This window comes from Agelaius phoeniceus, chromosome 4 (genome assembly GCF_051311805.1).
Source record: "Agelaius phoeniceus isolate bAgePho1 chromosome 4, bAgePho1.hap1, whole genome shotgun sequence".
In the NCBI taxonomy this organism is placed as follows: Eukaryota; Metazoa; Chordata; class Aves; order Passeriformes; family Icteridae; genus Agelaius; species Agelaius phoeniceus.
In genome coordinates this window covers 52,855,195-52,882,226 of record NC_135268.1, presented here as the reverse complement: position 1 = coordinate 52,882,226, position 27,032 = coordinate 52,855,195, and the positions used below count along the sequence as shown (strand labels likewise).

Genomic DNA, 27,032 nt, shown 5'->3' with positions numbered 1-27,032 from the left:
TGAGACAATAACTACCTTAATCAATGGTGCACAAATACAAATGACCATGTCCCTAACAAACTCAAATATATTTCATTTTCATAGTCTTAATTTTGCAAAATCAGGGATTGGGATTTTCAGTCATGGATAGCAATACAAATATAATTTTCTCTACTTAGCTAAGTATCTAATAAAGGCATTTCAAATCAGTTGAAGAATGGGAAAAGTTTTTAGTTGTTCCCACTAGATCAGCTGTATATTTTTCCTAATTTTTCATTTCCTTTACCAAAAATGTAAGTTTCATGCCGCTTGTGAACCACTCATGAGAGTATCTTTTCTTTCACAAGTGACCCTTGAGCTGTGTTCAGCTGAGATCAGGAAGCAATTGCAGTTATGGTTTGTGATATTGAATGCCCAGTGAGATTACTCAATAGGCAACCAATTGGCCTTTGGATCCTAATCAGGATGGTAGAAACTGAGGGAAGCACACAAGCAGTTGTGAGAATGGGAACAGAGGAGGAGGAGATCTCACTCACCAATCAACAGGAACTTGAGGTTAGATCCTCACCCCTGGTGCAGCTTTCCCAGCTTGAAAACAACATCCACCACCTTTTCAAGACAATTTCAGATTCTGTAAACACAGTTTAGACAGGAAAAGATTGAAGATGGACACTGCTCTGATCCCACATGGTAGTTTAAATTTTATAGAAGGAAGGAGTTCTGAAAGGCAAAGCCCAAAGTAACAAAGAAGCCAATAGTATTTCAGGCTTGGAGGAGAACAACGAATGGCTTTCTATAATTTACATTTTGCAAATGCAATGTAGCACTTGGGTAAAGTCAGTGGCAATCACCTCATAGCAAAGAGGAATTTTTAATGGGAAAATATTGCAAAAGATGATGAAAGACCTGTTAGCCTAAATGCTTAATTTTCACTGGAGTAATGCTCTTGTAGCAATATTTCTACTGAATATTACAAAATAATCCAAGGCCAGAGTTTGGAAGGCAAACAATTAAAACGCAGATCTGACTACAGTCAGTGAATCTGTATTCAAAGACAGGGTGTGTCTGGATACATCTAAGCTAGTGACAGACACTCTACTAAGGCACTTAAGTTAGATATACAGCTGTCCAAGTATTCTCTGCGGCTGCTGGGGAAATGTAAATGTCTTTAGAGGGCACTTAAAAACTCCTGAGATTTAACTTTCAGAAGGGAAAGTTCCATTTCTTTGCAATGGAAATAGAAACAGCCTTGGGCAAAACAGCTCGTAATTTCATCATCATGATTGTCTGCCTAAAATAAGGAGATCCATAATCAGTCAAAGACTGTATTTGTTAAAAAAATTCTGATGTAACTTGGGGGGGAAAAAAAAAGCAATTTATACTACATTTTGTTAGGTACAGTCTTCTATTCCTGAGTGGTCTCTTGAGGAAAAAATAATCAAAATAATTGAGGAAGGAAGCAAAAAATGCTTTCTATGTGATGGAGTAATTCTTAACAATATGGTAAGAACCTCTTCTGCAGTGAAAGTGTAAGCTAAATAAACTTACATCAAGTTGGAAAAAACAGGAAAAAACAGGATGCCTACAGTAGTTGGTCTACAATAGAAAATTCTGATTTTCAACTTACATGAAAAGTATCCAAATCACATCAACAAAAACAACTTTTTCCAAGTCTTAACAAGGGAAAATCTTTAAGTGGTTGAAAGATAGAAAAAAAACAAACCTGTATTCAATATATTTGTAAATACCAAAATTCTTAGAAAAATGGAGCAGATTTTTTTTGACATTTGTAGCATCAGTGTGTTTATTGCCCTGTGCTCAGTAATTCCAAAACCAATTGAAGAATATAAATTTGTTTTGAAACTGTGGAGAAAAAGTGTCAAAACTTCTTGAAGCGTATAAAGCAGGTCCTCACATTTCTTTGGCCATTAGACTATTGGAATTGGAGGTGTGGTAAATTTTACTCCCTGTAATTTTTTCCCTCAAAACAAGTGACAAAGTTTGCAAACTGACAAAGACAGTGCTAGATCTATAGAGAAGCAATTTTGCTCTACTGAGAGACACTGAGAGTATAAAGAACTTCACAGAACAACTGCAGGTGGAAGGAGTCCCTGGAGGTCATCAGGTCCAACCCCACGCTGTTCATGCAGGGTCTCAGAGATTCGGTTGCCTGGGATCGTAGATCATATCCAGACAGATTTTGAATATCTCTAAGGATGGAGACCAAAAATTCCTTGGGCAATTCCTTAGTGCATATATATAAATTACTATTTCTAAAATTCTAACTAGACAGGAAATATAGGCTATTATTAGCAGAAGTATTTTCAGGTAAAGGCAAATTAGATTTAGATTTGTATTAATATTAGAAAGATAGTGAAAAGTAAAACTAGATAAGGCTGTTAGTGTACTAGTAGAACTACTCCTGTGCAGTATTTCTGACTTAATACAAATGTCATCAAACCAAGTATTGTTTAAATGAAATAGAGGGTGATAAAGATTTACAGAAATATGTTTTACAAGTAGTATTTAATTTATGGAATAAAAATAAAAAGAACAACCCAGATATTTTAAATCCTTACCCAAAGTGGACAGTATCACTTTGAAATCTGCAACACAGTTTATCCCACATGTCAGAAATGCAGACCAAATGAAGCACAAAAAACACACACGGAAGAGGGAACATTGTACCTTAGAGAATAGACCTCAGAGACAAAAAAATTGTTCCTCTTGGCTGGGAAAAAAACAATTGATAAAGCCTAGACTAGAATTTTCACTTCCTTAAACTAGCCTTTCTATAAAATAGTAAGATTTGTGTGTAATCTGTGCTGTCAAATCCATTTTCACCAGATATGGCATAACCATCAAGATAACATTTGACAGTAGAATGTAATTTCCTGCACATTAGTTGTAAGAGTTGTGTTTTAAACACAACATAGATAGTGACAAAACACCAATCTCCTTAACCAGTGTGTGGATAAAAACATCAAAGAGAAGGGCAGATTTGAAAAGGAGCAAAGCATAACTCTGATGCATATTTAAGATTACAACATTGTGAAAGAGCTCAGAAAAAAATGAGTTGCCACCTTCTGAAAATGTGTTTGCTGCAAATTAAACAATGCTATTCTTTTAGGAAGGATAGACAGAGATGTAGATCCCTGCTTCACTGATTAGGGTATGTGGATATTACCACAAACATCTGAAATTATATAAATGTTTGCAATGGCAAGTTACAGATACAGATAGGATATTAGAATCATGGAATGGTGTGGGTCAGAAGAGATTTTTAAATATCCAGTCCCTGGGCCATGAACACAGACATCTTTTGCAAGACAAGGTCGTTCAAAGCTCTGTCCATCTTGACCTTGAACACTTCCAGGAATGTTGGCATCTACAAATTCTCTGGGCAACTTGTTCCAGTGTCTCACTGTGGAATTCACATTCTCTGAACAGAGAGAGACAATTCTCTCTCTCAGGTTTTTTCCTGGAAAAGAAGAGAAAAGAATGATCAAAACAATTCTTATCTCATTTGCTGCTCCTGTGTTTGTGCACAAGTGGAATGCATTATGGAAGATTGTTTACCTGAAGGGATTTGGTAATTGGATTCTGGTGCGAGTGTTTTGCTTTCTTGACCAATCTCTGCAAGCTGTGTCCTGACAGTCGGTCAGGAGACAATCAAGAGAGTTTGTTCAGTTGAGTTCTTGTTCAGTTTTCAGTTTAGATGTAGGGTAATATAGTGTAATATAGTAAAGAATAATATAGTATAATAAAGTGATTAATTAGCCTTCTGATATCATGGAGTCCTGCTCATCATTCTTCCTGCCCCTGGGGCAAAAATTACACCTATATCTCCCCACACTTAATGTGTTCTTATATAAAAGAGAAATCTACCCTGTTTTAGTCTAAAACTATTACCTCTTGTTCTCTCCCTACAGGCCATGAAAGTCTTCTTCTTTCCTTTAAGTTTCCTTTATTTATTGAAAGACTGCTGTAAGATCTGCTGTCCATAATCACCTCACTGTTTTTCATATGTCTCAGCATGTCTTTCAGAGGATCTGTTCCATGATTTTACCATGAAGAGAGGTAAGACTGACTCGGGGTTTCAAATATTATGCCTTTTATAGAAGATCACTTTGTTCTCACATGTGGCAACAGTTAATGTAAATAGTTCTGTAAAAATTCTGTAAAAGACCATGCAAGCTACTTACACTGAAAATAAAAACTCAGAAACCTCTGTAAAATATGGAGGGATTCCACTGAAATATTTATCCTTCATCTGTTTCCTTGTAATATTAATTTGTAGTTTTACCTGGATTCTATATTCTGTGAAAGCATAGTCATTCTCTATTTGTAGAAGATTAAAGTCTTGTAATATCCAGGTGCAGAAGAAATTCAAATAAAAGTTGCTACAGTAAGGTATAATTTTGGAATGGATGGTCTTTTTTGGCAGCTTTAGGAATGCTCCAAAAGTTTATTTATTCCATATGATTTGGAGTCTTGAGTGATGGCTTCTGTTTTGTGCTTCATCAATGCTTGGCTGAACTTAAGAGTTTCAGAATGTTCAGTGCAACATTCAAAAGTAGCTTTGATGCAGTTTTGGATCAGAAGTTTTGATGCTTGACTGTCAGGAGAAGAGTCTCTCAAAGTCAAGTCATTATCATAAAACTTCACTAGAAAACCTTTAACAAAAAAATTTTTTTTAATTTTTTTTAAATATATATAATTTACTATGTTCTATGATATATATATATATATGTGCACATTCTAGTGAATGAATTTTTTTCTTGATACCAAGAATATATATAACAAATAAATATGGATATGGAGAGGAACATAGACACACACATATATATATATATATATATATATATATGCATGTGTGAATCAGAATTTGGGTCTACATGGACAATCTTTCACACAGTGACTGCTACATAGTATGAAAATATTCATCAATGTACAATACTGATCTGAAAATTATCCATAAAATAAAAATCTTTGGTCTCAATCTTACTTTCCATTGAGAGAAAGTAGTACGTTCAACACTTTTGGGGCATAGTAGAGGTTTTTAAGTAACGTAATGTTAACAAAACCAACTCTATTCATAATTCAGTTTTGATATTTTTTGATGATTTTATTTATGAAAATATTATTTCAAATAATGCAGTGTTTCTGTCATTGAGATTATTCTGGAATTCTCTTCAATATAGTGATGCTTGAATGACAGGACCAAGTAGCATTCCTGCCAAAATAAATAGCCAATTTGGAGAACATACAAAGAGTTGGAAACTGTAGTCATACTCTAAAGTATAAATGAAGAAACTGAGGGAAGATTCCCTGAGTGAACTGTTACATTTAATGGCTAGTATTATACTTAAGTACCTTGTGTTTCATAGCTGGCATCCTCTTAGCAATCCCGAACCCATCAAATTCAATTACAGATTATTGAGCTCCAGTTAGTTTATACCTACACTTTTTTAAAGTGGATCTAGGGTGGGCAGGTGAAAGTACACATGCAGCAGATGGTTTGGGGCAAAATCCGTAAAAATGTATACACATTTCAGATAGCTCTAATTAGTGTAACATCATGGAGCATAAAATAAAGTATAATATTGCAAAGGGAAATTATTCCTGGCAAAAAACAAGGCATCAACTCTTATTTAATTGTGGTCAAGGTATTATAAAAAAGTTACTCTGATTAAAGGAACAACAGAAAAAGAGGCAATGAAGAAATCATATTTTGGAATTAGTATGATATTTAGGCTGTAATTATCAGGTATAACAAATGCATTTTCTAGTCTATCTCCTAGAAGCACAAATGAGCATTTAGTACAGATAGGGACTGCAAGTGCAATAAAAGTAATCAAATCCCAACTATTGCAAGTATTTAAAAAAAAAAACCAAACTAAAAAAAAAATAAAAGACAAAAGAACCCCAAAAATGAACCTAAAAGGTTGCTATTTGAAGACCCACTAATGTCTTTAAATGCGCATTTCCAATACCCCCTGTACCATAAGGCCCAACACCATATCCAGCTGTAACATGCTTCTTTTTACCCAGTGCTTCTAAAAAATCTAATTCATAAATCCAATTTGATTTGTGAAGCAGTATCTATTTTTAAATATTTGCTTTCTGAGAGTAGCAAAATAATTATATCATTCTAATTTGTGAGGGAGGATCATTGAACTGTTCTTTACGGTCAGCTAACATTTTTCAGTGAATTTGTCATTCATTGTTCACAAATCAGTCTGTAAACTCTTCACCACCTGTAAAATGAATCTTCATTGCACTGCTTTCTGGTCTCTCAGGATTATTTTAAGATAAACCTGCTCCTGATAGTGTCCTTGAATGGTTCTGCCTTTAATCCCGTTTCTTCACGAATGTTATGTTTGCTGTCCACCAAGTAAGTCTGTACCCACATCTGTTGTCTCACGTACCTGAAAGTATTGAAAACTCTCACTTTTGATGTTTTTGTGAAATTTTGATTATGTCTCTCTTTCCATTCACAAAGAGCGTCTCCATAATTGTGCACTCCGTACAACCTCTCCCAAATCTTGGTTGTTCCAGCTAATGACAACTTCTTTGCTTGCTTGGCAGACACCTATTTATTCACAATGCTTACCAATACTTCATCACATATTAGTACATGTCTTCTCATCAAAAGTTGCAATGTTAGTTTTAAAACAAGAACAGATACTGCAATGCACTTGTAACTGAGTCCCATGGACAAGAGCCAAAGCTCATGCTAAAACCTGAGTTATCAAAGTATTCCTTAACATAAGCCTTTTAATATGAGAGGCTTTCTCTGCTAATTAGTGATTAATAATTATTTGCTCATCTGAGATACAATGGAAGAATTTTTAATTCAACAAACTTCTGAGTACTGAGTTGAATTAGAAGAATTTCAAATTCAACAAACTTCTGTTACTTCGGAAGTAAGGCATTAATCTCTTGCTCTTGCTGAAACATATGCTGGTTTTATGTTGTGCCAGAATGCCAGTGAGAATTATTTTTTTGATGATTTCTAAGAAAAACCTGTCTGATAATGCTTTGCTTGAGCCAGGAAAACAAAAGCGAATTTAGAAAAATCCTTAATATATACATTTCTTTTAGGTAGCTATATAGCTGGATTTGATTTTTACCTTCCAATGAGTATTTTATCAAAAGAATAAATTATAATTAGGTTTGAAAAAAATGTGGTTGGGAAACACACTGCTACATCTTATCCGTAAAGGACATCACCTTATATCTTCAAAGACTTCAAATACTTTTGCGTATATGATGCTTGTATGTCATTTCAGGTATTGATTCTGTGCCATTATCTGACCTAGTAGATGAATCCTAGAGTACCCTGGATTAAAGACTAGAGATTTTCAGGGGCCAAGCCTTTTATGTTGGTCTAGGACACACATAATAAAGCCTACTATTATTTTGATAAGTCTTCAGATTGTCCAAGTTATTTAGTAGTACTCTCTAATGAAAAACTTTTAATATTTGACATTTTTATAATAAATTTATTTTTATTTATAGATAATTTTATTTATTTATATTTTATTTATTTTATTTTATTTATTTTTATTTATAGATAATTTTTAGACAACATGAACATGTTTATTAAATTCTTAAAGGCAGCTCTAAAAATCTTACTATGTGTACCATTCAAGTATTAATTTCAAAAGTTTTCCTGGAAAATTGGTGTACCATTTTTGTCTAAACATTATCTCCCTAAAATAATGTACTAATTTATAAATTAGTAATAAACATAATTTAATCTTCAAATACTGTACTAAAATTGAATTATCCATAGAGGAGAATTTTTTAATAATTTAGTAAACTAGAATATAGTAAGGTTTATTCAAAGCATATAAGATTTTCAGTAAATGACAGCCAATTAAAAAATTTTGGATGCATCAAAATGCAATAGTTTTCCTGCTGTCTGTAGGGAAAATTATTCCTACCAAAATTTTAGTTTTTTATGAATGGTGAGTGTGGGAGTCTGCCAAATATGAATCAACTTTAGTTCCCCCAGATTTTAGTAGAATAAATAAACTGACCATTCCAACTCAAAGAAATTGAGAGATATTGGAATTAGGACCATAAGAATGGAAGAATTTGACATGACTCTTGTCCTTATCATGGTCTATTCCTTGATAATGGTATAGCATAATTATAGGACAATTCCCAGCAACTTTTAACAAGCATAAGGCACAGTATTTAATAATGCCTCTGAAGGAGATTGGGTCAGTTCACAGATATGTGTTCTTTTTAAATCCTTGAAATATATCCTGCCAAAACTGTAATTTCTGAAACATTCACAGGACAATTCAAGTGCAGTGTTTCAGGGCAAAGCAAACAAAAATTCTCAAAGGAAGTAAAACATATTTGTCACCCACAAGCAATATCAGAATGCCTATTGCATAATTTCACAATGTTTAATTCATGTTATGAATTTAATTTAGCATTATAAAGAAATAACTCCAGAACATTCTGTATCAAAAAAAAAAAAAAAAAACAAAAAACAAAAACACAAAAAAACAGAGAAAAGCTCTATTAGCTTAAAAGAAAGAATGGCAGAGTTTTGTAATGAATCTAGAACCAACATTACTTCATAGGAAAATAGAAATGCAATTTTTTTCAAGAAAATGGAAGTGTTGATGTGGTCAAATACAGCTTATGTCTCTAGAAGGATCAGTTTCTAACTAGATAGGGTGGAAGTGTAAAACTTTCTTGTTATTCGTGAGAACGCTATTGTCTGCTTTGACCAGATGTATTTTTCTTATTCAAAATTGTAAGTGCTTATAAAGGATATGTAAAATGTGGGTTTCCCAAATTAGAGGAATGAATCAGAATACAGAAAAAGTTGATGCTGCCCTCTGCAGACACACAGTCTTAGAAGATTGACAGAAAGTTCCATTTCCTGAGAAAATTGGAGTTTTGGGGGTTTTGTTTGTTTTTTTTTTAATTTTTGGTATGTGGGTGGTTTGCGGATGGACCCTGGCTGGTTTGGGACTGTTAAGAGGTCTGAAATGACAAAGCACACAAACAAGCATCAGTATTAAAATGGAGCTGGTAACATAAAAAGAAACAGGAATAAATTGCCTTGAATGCACTGAACTGAAAAGAACTGTTGAGACACAATGTCATGGGAGTATACAAAAGCAAACTCATTTTCAGCTAACAAATACAAACAAAATGTATTTTGCTATGAAAACCAGTGGCTAAAAATAATAAAGAGTGGGGGTAAGTACAGCAACGCTCCAATGGCAGCTAAGCCCCATCAGGTGCATTGTCACTACATGGCCAAGGACAGTGACCCAAAGCACACAGACACACTTGGGAGGCTTCTCATTCAAGGGTACAAAGAGTTTCAGTCCACACCAAGGGCCAATAGATCAGTAACAGATGCCCAGCAGAAAACAGTTGCTCAGCCAGAGAGGGAGACGGGCACATAGTCTTGGGAAGTCTCTGGGTGCCATCTCAGACCCAAGCAGAGGCTTCCTGTCACAGACCCACTGCTCTGAAGACAACCACACAAAGGAAAGAGGAGACAGGGTGGTGTGCTCCTGCCACACCCAATGGCATGTCTATTCTGAAACACTTAACTATACCCTCAGGTTATAATTTATATCCTTAAATATATCTAAGACTCATTGTGTACAACTGGAATTTTTTTTTTTGAGTTAAGGATATGCTCAAGTGTTTGCTGAATTGAGGCCTAAAGAAACAGAAAACTTTATTTTCCATGTAAATCCATATAACTAAAGGGAGAGAATACCTGCTGAGTGGAATTAATAGCAGTAAATCTAACCCCATTTTTCCTTTGATGTTCTTGTGTCCAGAGTTTATTGTTCTGGGCACAAGCGAGAAATCCTTTCAGAAAGACCATTACCTGTTTTAACAAACTCCTGTTGCAGTATTACATTCCCATCTGTTTCACTTTCTGTCCCCAGTAATTCCTTCCAGACACTCATTCTTTCATGTTGCCAATAGTTCTGATTTTCTCAAGTCTACCACTGTCCCAGTAAATCAATGCCTTAGCCAATTTTTCAGGATTGTATGGCAATGAGAAGTAGCTTTTTATTTTCATTTAATAACTGTTCTTCCTCAAGTCATCCTTCAAAACTTCCTCTAAATGGAGAGACTCTGGAGCAGTTTGTGTCAAGACCTAGCAAGGCTGTGCCAAAAAGCCAGATACTGGAATCACAGGATAGATGTTACTTCAACAGTTGTGTTAGAAAGAGTATAATGAAAGCAACATCCTGGAATCGATAAAGAAGAACTGTAGTTACAGAGATGTATGGTGAGAAGAGTTCTTGGGTGAGTCAAGAAGCAACCTGAGATCAGTAGAAAAAAGAAATCATCAAGGAGAACATTAAAAGGACTTTTCCAGCCACCTGAGGTTGAAGGACAGAGCAAAGGGAAAAAGCAGTCATGGTTAAAAGAGAGACTTTAAGACAAAAAGCAAGTGAAGATAGGAAGGAAAATGCATTTCCAGAAAGTGTTAGGTTTGGATTTGTGGATTTGGCTGTTTTTGTTGTCTTTTGTTTGGTGTTTAGCTTTGAAGGATCATTGAAATAATTGGTATGCATATAGGTGAATTAGATCTTTGCTCTGATACTTCTCTGAATCATAAAAAATATTACATATAGCCTAAAATCCATCAGCCTTTGTAACAAGAAGCAGTGGAAAAGGTAACCTCCTCTGAACAGACAGAGGCATAAAAGCCTTGTTAAAGCATTTGAACTCATACCTCAACCAGAACCTCAGGGAACCTCTTCTCATGGATGAGAAGGTTCTCTATTCTTTAGGGAAATTTAAATGCTCTCCTAGAAAAGATTACCATTTCCTAGGTCCAGTCAGTTGCTAGTGTGCAGAATGTTTTATCTTCTGTGGTGAGTGTAGCTGTTGATCTGAAACAACTTTTCAAAGTAAGGAAGGCGGCATGTTGGAATCAAGGAGGTTATTTTTTTGTAGAAGACAGATGGAAAGAGACAGTAAAAGATTCCTAGTATGAACCTATAAAGCCTAATTCCTCCCTTTTGCCACTTGTACAAGTAAACAATTTGGAAATAAATTTTGATATAAATTCAAGGTAATTGTGAGACTATATTGTCAGCATGCATCATTAGTATTTGTTGCTCATTGTGCAACTAAAATCCAGCAGACTACATATTTCTGCAGAGTTTTTGCAAATCATTATCATACATTGGCTTATTTTTTTAAATGGAAAAATCATGTAGTTTGAAGGGTTTCAAAGATAGTTCAGCTGTGGAAATTACATACTTCACTTTAAACCAAATATTTTAAACTTTTATAAAACAAGCTCTTAAGCAGAACATGAGTCAAATAATAAATAGCATTAGTCAGATTTAGTGTGGATTGTAGTTCAGAGTGGCTATGCAGCTCGTTATATAGTAAATAAATTCTCTGCCCTATACACCTCTTAGAGACTTAATTTATCATTAAAGTTCCAAAGTAAAACAAAGAGACAAACAAAAAGAAAAAATAAAACCATAGAGAAACATACAAACCTAGAATAACTTAGTATTTGTCTGAAATATTGTACACATGACTTCTGGTTTTATCCTTTCATTTAAAGACATAAATTGCATGCAATTTCGATTTTAAATTGCAGAAGAAGCATAAATATCTAACATAAATCTCAGATTTTTCTGTGGCTCTGTTTGAAAAATTTAAGAAATGAAACAATGCCTACAAGCAATTCAAGGGTGCTCTCTGCTGTATCCTATGTATGCTTTTGAGGACTTTCAATGAATAAATGTGGAGGAGCCCTAGAGAAGTTAGCAACTTCTTAGTTTCAGATGGTGTACGTTGACACAGTCGTGTGAGCACCAGAAAGGAGAAAAATTGACAAGGAATTATAAATATTGTTTTTCAGTACCACAGCTACTAACTGTGCTGAACTTACTCTGATACACAGAATATTAACAATTTATAATTACTAATAATAGTGAAATGCCTTCCATGAGAGGAAGTCATGGAAGATTCTCAAGGTTTTATGGTTCAATTGTTGTATACTTAAGATAGAATTATAGGGAATTTTAATTCCTGCATTCCTTGTTGAAAGCCCTAATAGTGGGAACCAAATAGTTGAAAAACTTATCCCTGTTCTTACAAAATTGTAAAGGGTTTTTTTAAATTATAAAATATCTTCTAGCATTTTCTTCTAGCATTTTTTCTTATTTATCTAATAAGAATACTACAAACATTACCAATATTCCATTTTCTAGATTAGCTTAATTCACCTGAAGTTAAACAATTACACTCAGTTAAAATTCACATTCTTTTCAGACTTCAGACTATATTAACATGGAATACAGAATTTCAGATAAAATGACAATTTTAATCAATCTTGATGGCAGATAACTCTTGGTAGCTACCTGCTTGGAATCTGATCTATCGTGTTTTAATTCACAGGCTTCTGTGGAGAAGACAGCATATTTACATAGAAAATCCATTGCAGTCTTGGACCTGCCAATATTTCAAGTATCAAAGATTAATTAAGGTATGGTAGTGATTAGAAGCCTGCATTGGAGATAAACACACTTTACTAGAGATACAATTATAAAAGAGGGAGCTCATACTCCCCTACAGATTTCTAATCTTTTATTATGAGAGATCCAGATCAACATCTAGAAAAACATAAAGTGGCTTAATATGGGAAACAGCAGCAATGTATAACTTCCTGAAAATATCTCCAAATGGAAAATCTGGTAGGTTTGTTTGTTCATCTCCACTCCACACCCCCAACCCTCCATCCACTTCCTTTTTTTTTTTTAAAGGATTTGGCACACTTCTCAGACTGTTTCTATTACAGAAGGAGAGATAAATGAAATGGTAGTTACATAGAAGAATAAATGATTTTTAAAGTTTAAGTTAATGAGGTATCTTCAAGACTCAGACAGAAAAGGGAGATATTTTAGCTTCAGAAAATAATGCCACATTTTTTAGCACTTTAAGCCAATACCTTCATGATCCCAAGATCAGACCTGGCCCCTGGTGATTTCTAACAATGAAGTACCCTCCCTCTTACTTAACCTTTGCTTTGTCTGAGAAACAGTATTAAAATACTGCAACCAAAAGGAACTCTAACCTAACTTGCATTTCCTAAAGTCCAAGAAACATCTTGATTGTGATAATGCACTTCATCACTTTTTTATTATTATGGAGTGTGTGTGGCATTTAGATCCCCTTTGCTTTAGTTTCTGAAGACTTTTAATTAGTAAAACTAAATTAATTTGATACTGATATGATATTTACTACAATAAAAAAATAATCTGAATTATTTTCTGAATGCTGTGCAATATCTCTTAAGTGGAGTCCACAGCCCTAAATACCAGATTCAGAGGGCAGACTTCAGCCTTTGGGCAATATTCACAGCAGGCTCAATAGCAACAAGGAAGGCTTGACCCTTTGTATTCAGTGCCATGAAAGCCAACACTTTTCTGGATTCAGCATCTCATCAGTATTAGATAAGCATTAAAGAAAAATAATTTTTAAAAATTACCTTAGCTGTGTTTACCTGAACTAACATTAATGGAGATATCCTGAAAGAAATAAAATTGTGAATGAAAAGGGAGCAGTGATATTTTTCTCTGATAGTCAGAAAAATAGCGATCGTGACCCTGACAAAAGATTTCAGAATCATGACCCATCTCTCACTTACTGATATCTAACTGAGCTGCACCTTAATAGCATGTACTGCTCAACCTTCTTCTTGGAGCTGATCTGATACCTGAAACTGTATTGGTACACACATATGTAGAAACATTTCATTATTGGTAGGCCTGAAATTAAACAATCTTCCAGCTGAATCCTGAGGAAAGTAATCCAGCAAAGGTTCTCAAAGTATGCCTGCCAGTTCCTGATACCTTGAAAACAAATTCCTAGAAAGTGATAAGAAGCTGTTATTCTCTCTGAAAGCAGCCTGACAGTATGGTTTATGGGCCTTCTTCCATAGTCCTGTGTTTTGTGGAGTCATGTGTGTTGTGGGAGACACAGATTTATCTGCTTTCACAAGGAAGATCAAATCCCGTAGCAGAAAAGAAATATGCTGCTTTTGGAAAGGAAGGAAAACATAGTTTCAACCTCTTCTACTACACATAAAAGAATTCTGAATTAGTTGACAGAGATGAGATTGAGAAGAAACACAGCTGTATGTCTAGAGCAGTTTCTTGGAAGATAAAGCCAACCAAATTATAAAGGACTTGATTTGAAATGCACAAACAGATGCTAGAAATCCAGTCCTGTTTCTTGCAAAGTTAGCCAAGTATTAACAATAACGTCAAAAGAGTGATTTCCTGACTGGGTTTTGGAATTTTGTTTTCTTGATGAGGAAAAACCATGGAGTCAATCCTGACTCGCAAAATGCCTGAACATTGGAGAAGGCAGACCCAGCTATTACCTCAGTATTTTCTATTGGCCACCATTAGACAACCTACTTAGCTTTTTTTCTTGTACCTTATGAAGACTCTCCAGTTTGATCCCAATCTTAGGCATCCCAATCTTACCTCTCTATTCACACATTCTGTAGGAGACTCAAAGCATTTTATTTTTAAGATTTCATATGAACTAGCATCATTGCAATTTGATCACTTTATGAATACAAATATTCTGCCAGTTTTGCTTTTGTCTTCCTATTCTTGTTTTAAACAAATTTCAAAACAGTGGCATAAAGGTAATTTGGATACACAGTGAGATACCACTAGGCTACATAGAAAGCTGGTGTAAAGAGACTTTTATGATGATTATATTGATTACATTTAGCCTTGTGTATGCACTTGCAGCCTATATGTGAAAAAACACATAACCCATTTATTCTGTCCTTCCCAAGCAGATTTAGCAGTGTTTTACACTGCTCAGTAGCCTGTGTAGCCCTGCAGCATTTGAACTGACCCAGTTCAGACTATCCCTAATTATAGTCAGGAGCAATTCCTCGGCTGTGCTTAGCTGTAGACAACAACCAAACAGTAAAAATATCTGAGAAAAACAGTTCCATTTTTTTTATTAATGCCTTAAATATGTCACAGCTGACAGAACAGGAACACAATCAAATTGTGACCAAATTCCTTCTCTGCCTTAAGGAGAAAATAATAATGAAAGGCCACGTAATAATCTCATAATCAGCAGCTTTACAACCTGATCATGTCAACAGAGGCATGACAAAAGTCATGACATCCCACTCCCCTTTCTACTCTTTTAATATATCCTGTAGAGATAAAAGGTACTTATCAGAATTCTCCTGTAGTGTCAAAGAGAATGCTGATACCTCTGCAGAGCAAGAGCAATATACTTAATACATTTTTTTAAATCCAGTATAACAGAGATTTTAAAAATAAACAATGCTTAATAAGACTGTACTCTGCCTAAGTTAAGCTTATTTCTGGTGTTATGTTGTTTCTATTAACATCTAAACTTAAAATTCATGCAAAGATCAAAGAATTCTTGCCCACTGTTTTGACACTGGGGACATGTCCACTGTTGATTGCAAGTTGATTAGTTTCTCTGTAGATACTCTCTAGATGTATCATCCAGCTATTGCAGGTGTTTGCAGGCAGCCTGCAAGTGTCTGTCAAACTATCCCTTCACCCTTCATGCACTTCCTAAAGCTCAGTAAATGTCTTCCCTTATCACAGAAAAGAAATTCAATGCCATTGCATGACCTTGCCACAGACAGAACACCCTTGACTGCTTTCGTGTTGAAAACAGCCTTGTAAGACTAGGTCCCCACATACTCACAGAAATCCTCTTCCTACATACTTGAGCACCTGCTTGTATGCAAGCTGAATTATTCCCAAGCTCACTGCTAGACAAAGTGCATTGTAAAGGTATGATATAAATCAAGCACCTTCTTTTGGTCATGTCACAAATTGCTTGGAAGGAGGAAGGAAATAATTTTGAAAGTACACATTCCCTATAGCAAGCCAGCAAATTTTAAAAGAAAATCAGCCAAAAGGAAAACATACAAATGTCATGCCTTTCTTTTCAAGCTATAAAATCAAGTTTGTTAGTTTACCATTAAATTCTTTCAACCTGGTGAAGCCATACTTGATCTTGACTGTTCATATGGGACATAAACAGCCAAATTGTCTTTGCATAATTTTTTATTCTTTAATCCTCTTTATCCCAGCTTTGTCCCAGCTTTATCCCAGCTAAGCAGTCTTTCTTGTATTACTTTCACCAATAATAGCAGCAGCAGTTCCTAGCGAATATTTTCTAATAGAGTTGGAATTGCCAGGAGTCTCAGTCACAGATTCCTCAAGACTCAAAGAAAATCCCTGTTAGATTACATAATTTCATCTGATTATGCAGGGAAATGCTCACTCTGGGACTGCTTTCACCAGTGATGTTTCATCACCAAGCCAGTACCAGCAGCCTCACTGCAGTCTACTACCATAACTACATCCCACCACCCAGCAGGCAGCCAGAACCCCAATTGTGACCTTTTCTGGCAAACAATGATCTGTGCAACTGAACAATGAGCTTCACTGACAAATATAAGGTAATAAAATTGCATGTAGCCAACCATCTAGGTCAGTGGCTGCGCTCAATTCTGTCAAGTTGCTGTCCAAGACAGGTAAAATAAATATAAATGGAGTCATTTGTGACTCAAGTGGAACCTCACTATTATTTCTTGGGGGAAAAAATATGCTTAATGCATTGAAACTGTCACTTCCTTCTCTATTTGCGATTTTAGTTCAATGATGTTGTATTAAATAAATTACATTATTTTGCACTTCTGGTATTGCTGCTGTGAAGAGGTTTTTGATTGCTTCCAAATGAGTCAGTCTCTTTAAATCTTTCCTCTACCCATATATTCCCTACTTTCTATATATTATTCACATATTGTGTTAAGTTTTGCATACCCCATGAATAGTTTATTACCATGTGACTCAAGTGCATCAACTACTCTCTGTTTTTTTTAAAGTAACAAGATCTTACATTCTGTCTCTCTCTCTATAAACTCTCCCTTTTTACTGAAGTTACTGTTTTCATTTTTATATGGAAGGGCAAATTTTTTTGGCATCAAATTTAAATGGTAAAGTCACAGTACTGAAGAGGTGAAAAATACAGTAAATGTTGAAATAACTCTCATAGCTAGATCTTCATGTAAATGAGGCATTTTCAGAAATTGAAGTCAAATTCAAGGGAGCGCCATTTGTTCTAACTTCCATGTTTAGGAACTGGCAAGGAATATATGAGGTTACTGCTTTTAAGCCAGACCATTAAAGACAGCCTAAGAGCTTCTTTCATCATTTCTGCATTTGACCTCTGTCTGGTGTTTCATAAGATCACTGCCAAAATTCGAGCAATATGAGAAAAAATATTTGTTCACAGCAGGAAAATGAGTTTAAGCTTCTCTAGTTAAACAAAATATTATGAAAGAGCAAGCATTGAAAATTCATTGCTTTGGGACCCGTTCACTAACCACTGTTGATATTTGTTTACTAATATTTATATTTGGGAGAAAAAGATAAATACAAAAAACCTTGAAATAAACAAATTAGTAACAAAAAAAAAAGAATAGTACTGCCTCTGGGGATATAATGAGAGGTGATAAGGACATTAGCCCTTCTTATTCTGAGTTTCCTGAACACAGTTCTGTTTATTTCTTTTACTACATTGAAAGCTTTTGAAGTACATAACAGTGAGTTCCAATGAGTTGGAACCTACTGTTTCACCATTTTGTACTTCTTTTTTTCTTGTCTTCTACCACAGGGCCAGTATTTTCTGGCTTTAACAAAATATACAGTGTTCCCTCATTTTCTATGACAAAGGCAACATTTCCGTTACTCTGCTAATGCCAAAAAGCCACCAGTGAAAAAGAAAATAGTGTATGCACAGGTGCAGCATTAGAGAGAAAAAACCCCAAAACTCAAGCAGTGTGCAGATGTGTTCTGAATGTTAATAAATGGATTTGTTTTTGTGTGTCAAGACATCCATACAACCACTGCTGTTATGCAAATTGACAACTACAGAATAGAGAAAAGCCACTCCTGGTTTTGATTATGCACATCTTCATGTGGGTACACTAGGAAAAAAAATGCTGTTTTGCTTCAACATAAGGATTTTAAAAGTCTAACAGAAGTCTCCATTAAAAAGAAAAGTTAACAGCAACAATTGTATATTCCAGATGCATTCCATGCAGGTCTCAACAGCCTGTAGCTTTCTTCTTCAAGTTGTAATTGGAGATAGAGCAGAATACAAGACACATGTGATATAATTATGTTGGCATTTGCTTCTACTTTGAGGCTTAGGCAAGATTAATTTGGACTTGATAACTCAGTCCATGACAGCTCTTATTTTCTTACCTTATCTCTTTTTTCCATCTGTATGGTAGGAAATTATGTGTTACCCCTTCCTACAAGGATACTTTGGTATGAGAAGGAAGATATTCCTTATGAAGCACTACTGACATAGGATTGCAGCAAAGAATTACTAGGCACACCATGCACCATTAAAATGGAGCAGCCTCAGGACATACTGAGAGTTTGGATTTCTAGAAACTATCATCATCTAAATACAGTATTTATTACCACGATTTTGGAGGATCTAATCTTTAAGTGTAAAAACAGTAGCATTAAGAGACTTTAAAGATATTTTCCCAAGCCAAGCCTACATTTATGTCAAAATGATGGGATTTATCTCATCTATTGTTACGTGTCTGTATTCAAAGATTATTGTATTAGCCATCCATTAGGCAATGATGAATGTAGGCACACTTAGGGCATGAGGTCTCTAGCCTGTATTAGTCAAATGAACTGTGTCTTGAAGTGCCTACAGAAGTCTCCAGGATAAATAAATACAGACAAACTCCATTCCATCAGACAAAAACATCAAATGGGATTAAGCTAAATATAGTACTAGAAGCAGCAGATGCTAAAAAGTCTCTGGAAGGGATCCTATGCAGCTTCAGATTCCATGAGTAATCTGAAAGTTGGTCTCCTAAATTTCAGGATCAGTTCTCTGCTACTTGTTTCTTCGTTCACCTCAGGATTTTTAACTCCACAATTTCATGATTACTATAGTCCATGTTTCTATTATTTATTCTCTCTCTCTTATCCTTTCTTCCCTGTCTGTGAATAGCAGATCAATCTGTGCATTGCCCCTTAGATTATGCGGTACCTGTGTTGAGAACCTGACATTCACCAGAAATCTTCTGGGTTCCTTATATCTTGCTCTGTTCCCCTTCCATAAGACATCATAATGAGCAGATGTCCCCTGTCTCCCCCATTCCTCCACCTACCATTCCCCAAGAGCAAATGATTTCTGAGTTGTTTAAAGACTTCATCTGATTTTTCATCTTGGTCAAGTGGCCTGAAACAAACTTTCAGCACAATGTCAGCATTCATATCTTGACCCAAAAGAGAAATATGCTTTATTAGGGAAAAGGTACAGCAATAATAATTCCCAACTAATGAGGTTAGCTTTTTGAAAAGGTTTGCTGTGATTTATTAGATGATATACAAGACTACACAGCAAAAAATCTGGACTCTGTGCCCCATTAGCAATTCACTTGCTGTTTGACCTTGAAAAGTTATTTCATGTACCTGTCTTTAACTTCATGATAAGAAGAACAACATTTCCTCTCTACTTCCAATTTAAAACAGCACTCAGAAAATCTGACTTATTGTATTTGTTTAAATATTATATGGAAGCAGCAGTCTTTCTGAAAATTTGAAGGAGCTGTGTTCAGTGAACATTTTAAAAGCTGTATTTTTAGAGTACATTTTGTTCTCTCTAAGCTTAAGTGATAACAAAATGTTTGCAAATTTGTGTTCCTGGAGTCTCTTTAGTAAATACACTTACATCTTTTCAGACCATAAACTCCTTCTGGCTGCTAAATTAGCAGAATCCTAGAAGAGTACAAGAGTACAGAAAAATATTTTCTTTCAAAGACTTACCTGGAGTTAATCAAATATACATTTTATTCCTCTGTAGGTGGCAAATTTAACAAATGCCAGTTTACTAACAGATAGAATAATATGTATGGGAAATAGATGTTTCTTTGTGCTGTTATCTCATTAAATTCTGCATTAGGAAACAAATACAGGTATTTTCTACATATCCTCTTGCATATACATATAGACATTTGGATGTTCATCATGAGTGAAGGTAAACAACAAAGGCTATGCATTAATGAAAGAAGCTGAAATCTCATTTCAACAATGCAACAGCAAGCAACAGCAAAAGCAAAATTCTACTTAGTACATGAAAAAAGATGAAAAATAAAGATTAGCCAATTTATGGCAGCTACAAGAAACTACAATTATTAAATACAAATAATAAAGCTTTATAATATACTGTAAAATAATAAACTATTCTACATGCCATGTTATTGAAAAACAATATTTGAAATAATTAGCTCTTGATAACCAAATGTCACTATATAATGAAATTGTCACTTCATTTCCCTTTATTGTTCCTGTGCCCTTTGCACTTTTGTATATTCTCTAGGTTTTTGTGGTTTCTAATGGGTTTAAAGCAAATATCTGATCAGAAAGCAAATATTATAATCTCTGATTACCTTCCTCCCTCCATTCAAAATTCTGTCTGGATGGGCTTAGTTCATTAACTCTAGAATCTGACCTCACATTTACTTCATGCATAGAACATATGGAAGAGATCTTTAAAAGTTTGATCTTTAAGTAGTGTGTTATTTATTGAAGACTGTGAACATATTTTGAAAGATTCCTCTTTCACTCATCTGATATTTAAAATCGCTTTCATAAAGACATTATTAGCTTAGTCTTAAAGTCTCTCCTGAAATGCTGTCATTTTTATGAAGTTTTTTATTTCTCTAGAAAGTACATTAGGACAAAACTAAGTTTAAATACATAAATATGTTCAGATCTGAGTGCTGAGGGAGCTGGCTGATTACATTGCGAAGTCACTCTTGATTGTTTTTGAAAATTTATGAGTGGGGAGGATCTTGAAGAGAGCAAATGCCATTCCTATCTTCAAGAATGGCAAGGAGGCAGAACTGGAGAACTACAGACTGGTCAGCCTCACCTCTCTAGCTGAGAAGATGATGGACATAATCCTTCTGCAGCATTTCCAAACACATGAAGGACAAAGTGATCAGGAGTAGTCTTCATAGAATTATGAGGGCAAATCATGCTTAACCAAGACATTAGCCTTCTACAATGAGGTGACTAACTCCGTGAATGAGAGTAGTGGGAGTCATTTACTTTGACTTTACTAGGGCTTTTAACACTGTTTCACCTAACATTCTCTTGGACAAGGTGATGAAGCACAGGTTATGTGAGTGCATATGGAGTGATTGACATTTGACTGAATGACTAAGCCTACTGGATTTTAACCAGTGGCAGAAAATCCAGTTGGAAGAAAACTAGCAGCAGTGTACCCCAGGGGTTGATACTGGGGCCAATAATGCTCAGCTTCTTCATCAATGACCTGAGCAGTGGGACTGTGCATACCCTCAACAAGTTTGCAGATGGTTTAAAAAGGGGAAGAATCAGATGACTGTGGTGGATTAGCCTTGGCCAAATACACCCTTCCCCCTTTATTTTCCACGTCCCCAACCCCACCCCTAGCAGCACAGAGAAAGAAAACAGAAAGGAGAGGAACAAGCAAGTTCATGATTCAAGATAAAAACAGTGATTACTTCTTAACCTGGAATATTGCATCCAGGTCTGGGGTCCTCAGTACAAGAAAGACAGATCTGTTAGAGCAAGTCCAGAGGAGGGTTACAAAGATGGTCAGAGAGATGCAGCACCTCTCCAATGAAGACAGACTGAGAAAACTGGGGTGGTTCAACCTGGAGAAGAAAAGGTTGCAGGGAGATCACATTGTGGCCTTCCAGTACTTAAAGGGGACTTATAAAAATGAGGGAGGGACTTTGTACATAGGCATTGTGATAGACAAAAGCGAATGTTTCTAAACTAAAATTTAAAAAAATTAGATTAGATGTTAGGTGGAAGTTATATATACAGAGGGTGGTGAGGAACTGGAACAGATTGCCCATCCCTGGAATTGTTCAAGACCAAGTTGGATGGGGATCTGAGCAACTTGATCTAGTAGGTAGTGTCCCTCTCCATGGCTAGGGTGGGTTGCAACAAGATGATATTTAAAATGCCTTCCCACCCAAGCCTTTCTATGATTCTATAATTTGTAGTGTAAAGATCCAAAATACATACATCAGACCTTTCTGTGCTACTGCATAAGGGTGCCTTTGTGCTCTTTTGTGCACCTCCTATAAATTGTACTTCAATACCAAAACTAAATGGATCAAAATAATTGCTATTTACCTATTTACTGATGTTTCTTTTGAAGATCAGGTTGTCAGAATAAGGATCCATAAGGACAAACTCATTCTGGAGTGTGTCTTCACAAAAAAAACCAAACCAAACCAAACCAAACCAAAAAAAAAAAAAAAAAACCAAAAAAACCCCCAACAAAACAAAAAAAAATTAAGAGGCCAATTTGTTCTACTTAGCATAAATAAGACCACTATGTATATCCATATATCCTGCTATTATACTATTCACATATTGTGAGTCCTCAGCCTAATAAGGCTGTCATCCCATAAAACACAAAACTATGATAGAACTAATATTCTCCTCTTATAAATATGCTGGTATGCTCTACACCTATTGAGCTACACTTACAAAAGTAATGTTTCAGAGGTAGCATGTTTAGCCTTCATCTCATTTATATAATGGCCACTATCAAGTAATTTTCAAGCTAGCTACCTCATTGGTCTTTTCTGCTTGATCTGCTTTTATGGTCTTATATATCAAAAAAAGAAAAATGGTAATAATATTGCAGCACTGGTAAACTCTTCCCTAGGTTCATAGTGATTTATTTCTAGAGGGAATGTTGTATTCATCTGGATAAATTACATAAAAATGCAATTTTAGATTCCTAGAATATTGAGAAGTTGTATTTTCAGATTCCTTAACAGCAATGTATTTTAGTTCCTTGATGGCCTGAATTTCATTATTCATTTTCTTACATTCTGTATGTATTGTTGACTCTTGGTTTCTTCTGAGTCTTATCCCTTAGTTAATTTTGTTTGTTCATGTTACAAGGACTTTGCAGGGTTCTGAAGCAGTAATAGGTAAAATCAGGAGACTCATTCAGCTGGTAAGCTGTCAGTCTGTCATAACTTGAATATTGATTTTGGGGGGCTGGTGACATTCCCTAGATGTATGTGTCAAGTTTGTTGACAGAGAGCTCTATACTTAATTGAATGTGATGTCTGTATGTGAAGTGATGAAGTATGTCAGTGATGTATATTCTCTTCCTCCCCTTCAGCCTTCCCCCTCCTCCCCTTCAGCCCCTTACAATACACTCAATGGAATGTTATGAAATTCCACACTGCTCTTACAAGGCTTTATTTAACTTCATAAATTGAAAAGTTGGGTCTGCTCTAACATGATTTCCTCACAGGTATGCCTTCATTGGCTTGTGAGACAACAAACAAGTCCTGCCCTTTTAAAGTCTCATTCAGTTCTCCTAAACGTTTATGTGAAAGATAAAGGTGACTCTCAGGTGGCATAAAACCTATAGGAAATAAATATACTCCTCAGTGTTCCTAAATCACAGATAATCATCTTACAAACCATTCCATACCTTCTCTATTTAAAGTATGAGAAAGGAATGAGAAGCCAGGGGACTTTCTCTCTTCAGGTATCATCATTGATCCTGCAGAGCAATTTAAATGTCTTTCAACAGTACTTTTTTCTGATTATTATTTTGACTTTTATTCATCTAAGTGGACTGTTGTTCTTAACCACGATAAGCAGGAAGAGAAGAGGATCTCATAAAGCTGGTGGAATATTCTGGCTTGTGTATAGTCTTTCTTGCCTCAAATAATGAATAAATACATATGTTTTTAAAACTAGGTTGTCAGGTTTCACTTCATCTTCCTGTTTATCAGAGTTGCCTCTCACAAATTTCAGAGATTAGATTTTTTGCAAAACAAACACTTGATGTTATATTTTAGAAAACATAAATGTACATTTGCAGGTATGTGCGAAGGGAAATTGTGATTCTACAATATCCCATTAAATAAGAGAATATATGTGTCAGAATAATATATCCCTATCTGGAAATGCAGAGTAGGCTCAGCAGGCAAGTGCAACTCATTGCTTTGGACAGCAATTAATATCCTTTCACCAGCCAGGAAAATGCATTCATGTTCCAACAGAGAGGTGTTAGAAATAAGGACAAAGGGAACCAGCTGACTAACAGAGAGCAATGAAGGTAAGGAAAGGAATTATATTCCTATCACACAAAAGGAGGAACAGGCCCCTGAACACCAATGCCAGCCTTTTTCCTAGGAAACAGAACTCACCATCCCAGGTTCCTGGTGTCAGGTTGCTGGAGGCGCTTGGCATTGTCAAAGAAGACTGAGTTGGCACTGGTGGCAGCTTGGGTCTGGGAGGCATGCTGCACTGTGTGGAACCTCAGAAGGCAGCCAGCCACTCAGGGCCACAGGCCCCTGAACACCAATGCCAGCCTTTTCCCTAGGAAACAGAACTCACCATCCAGGTTCCTCATGTCAGTTTGCAGGAGGCGCTTTGGACTCTCAAAGCAGCCCAAGTTGGTGGTGGTGGCAGCTTGGGTCTGGGAGGTATCCTGCACTGTGCAGAACCTCTGCAGGCAGCTGGGCACTCAGGGTCACAGGCAAACTGACATCAGGATCCTGGGCTGGTGAGTTTTGTTTCCCAGGGAAAGGCCAGCATTGGTGTTCAGGGGCCTGTGGCCCGGAGTGGGCGGCCATGGAGAGGGAGCTATGTTGTGGCAGTTCTGTGTTCCCCTTGGCATGACATTTACACTGCAGCGTGCTTGGAGCTCGGGGCTTTGTGGATTTCAGAACCCTAACCCTAGGGAGAGCAGTAAAAGCAGACTTGGGCTAAGGCTGGTTCAAAGGAGAAAGCTGTTGAGCAAGCCATGTTGTGGGAGTTTTGTGTTCCCCTTGGCATGCCTTTTGCAGCTGCAATGTGCCTGGAGCTCTGGGCTTTGTGGTTTTAGGAACCCTAACCCTAGGAGTGAGTGGTTTCACCCTGCTCCAACAGAGATGGTGTCAGCCCAAGTTAAAATTGGTGATTAGCAGCACAGTGAGCGGGGCTAGGAAAAGGAAGAGAATATGAGAACATCTCTAAATTAATAATAAAATTGTACAAGGTAGTGGAGCCACCTATCTAGCAACCTATAGTTCCATTGTCAAAGTACATATAGCTGTAATAGCCCATCAATATATTCATAAGAGAATATTTTATTTTATTGATACATTTAAATGCGAAAGGAATCTTCCTGAAAAAGGAAGAATTCACAATGTGGCTGGACCTAGCCAAAATACAGTACAAAAAGTAAAACAATACTTCTTTAATTCTTTAATAATATTCTGGTACATGAAACTATGTGTTTAATCCTCAAATCCAAATATCATTTTTTTTCTCAAAATCTGCATTCAAGTCTAGGTTTTTTCATCAAAAAAAGTTTGAGTCAGAGCCATTTTAAATTAATGTGTTTTCCTTTTTCTGTCTCTACACTAAAATATTGGTATCTACACTAACATGAGAATTTTTGACTGAATGCTTAATAAACATGGGAATTTAACTTCCTGTGGAAAAAACCCCAAATATTTAACATAGTGAGTAAAGAATAAACTTCAAGAATTCTTTATCTGATATGAGTTTGAAAAGACAAATCTTACCTTATTATATCCTTGCTGGCAGAAATTCTGAGGGATTACAACTGACAGGCAATAACACTGGCTGAAATTTCTGTGCTGGAGGCTGCACCAAGTCTCTGAAGAAAATATACTGTTTTAAAAAAAGATAGTGATTGTACTAGGAATCCAAATAGGTTTTCTAACATCTCTCTGCTTTAAAGAGATTTTGACATTTAAAAATTGAACTCCTTTACAAAGTCACATATTTTCTGATGTGTTTAAGTACTTTATGTGTTCAGTAAATGTCATAATGCCATTAATTCTCTTTGCAGAGACATGCAATATTTTTTTCTGTTATCAAGAGGGACCACACTGTTTTGCAACCATTGGTATGTTTTGCTGAGCACTGGAAATCTGGAGTAGATTGGCCTGTAAAAATTCAAAACTAATTGCTTGGAATTTAGGATTCAGTGAATGATTACACCTCAAGCAAGAGGGTAAAAACAAATTTTCAAGTTATAAAAATCTTTTTCTTTTTACCTTAGTTCGTAATTTTGAAAAGCATATCACCCTTTTAAAAATAATTTTAATGTGGAATTTTTTGGCATCTTGGTATTTTTATCACATGACTAAACCAAGCAGGTTGCTAAGCAACTTTCTGCTGCCAGGGGAAAGCACAGGCAATCTGAACAGAAGATTTATGTTGGTGACTGTAATAATAAGAAAAAAACACAATATCTAAAGTCCTCCATTGTTTTTTAATCCTTTGAGCTAACAATCAGTAATTTACTCTTCCCAAATCAAGTCATTTGAGAAACTGCTGCAGCCACACAACTTTGGTCAAAAACTTTCAGGAAAAATAAATGGGTAAATAATTTTTTATATCATGCTATTGCAGCCTTGAAGTATTTCTGTTCAGTGTTGCTATGGTATTTACAGAAGTTTTTGAATATGAGGATCCTTCTCAGTTAAATAAGGGAGTAGGTAGATACCTACTTGCCTCTTCTTGCGGTGACAACTGGCAAAAAGGAGGATGTGGCAGGGTCACCAGGGCTGCCTGGAGACAGCTGGCACCAGGCACACAGCCCTGCCCAGCAGCCACGTGTGCCCAGGCTGGCTGGGCAGGGAGGGCTGGCTGCAGACACCGCAGCCCTGACCAGCTCCCAGAGAACAAGGTAACCTGGCACCAGTCCCCTTCTGCTGGCAAACAGCCTCCCTGCACAAACAACTTCACTGCAGCAGCACAAGCATCCAAGCAATGGGATTGGTAACAGGACAAGGTTAGTTTAAATCTCCATTTAAACAGCTGTCCAGATCCATTCTCAAGTCCAAATTTATCCATCATAAACAATGCTAATACACCACCACATATTCAGATGTGTGTCACTCATGG

The 27,032-nt window shown here is 35.9% G+C and overlaps 1 long non-coding RNA gene across 1 annotated transcript; it reads right to left on the bottom strand.

The window, feature by feature from the left end:
- Positions 1 to 390: 390 nt before the first annotated feature.
- Positions 391 to 25,995, bottom strand: LOC143693849 (uncharacterized). Its single transcript, XR_013181832.1, has 3 exons — positions 25,682 to 25,995; positions 3,341 to 3,460; positions 391 to 610 (listed from the first exon to the last, which is right to left on the bottom strand). It is a non-coding gene; the product is annotated as an uncharacterized LOC143693849 (long non-coding RNA).
- Positions 25,996 to 27,032: the final 1,037 nt, after the last annotated feature.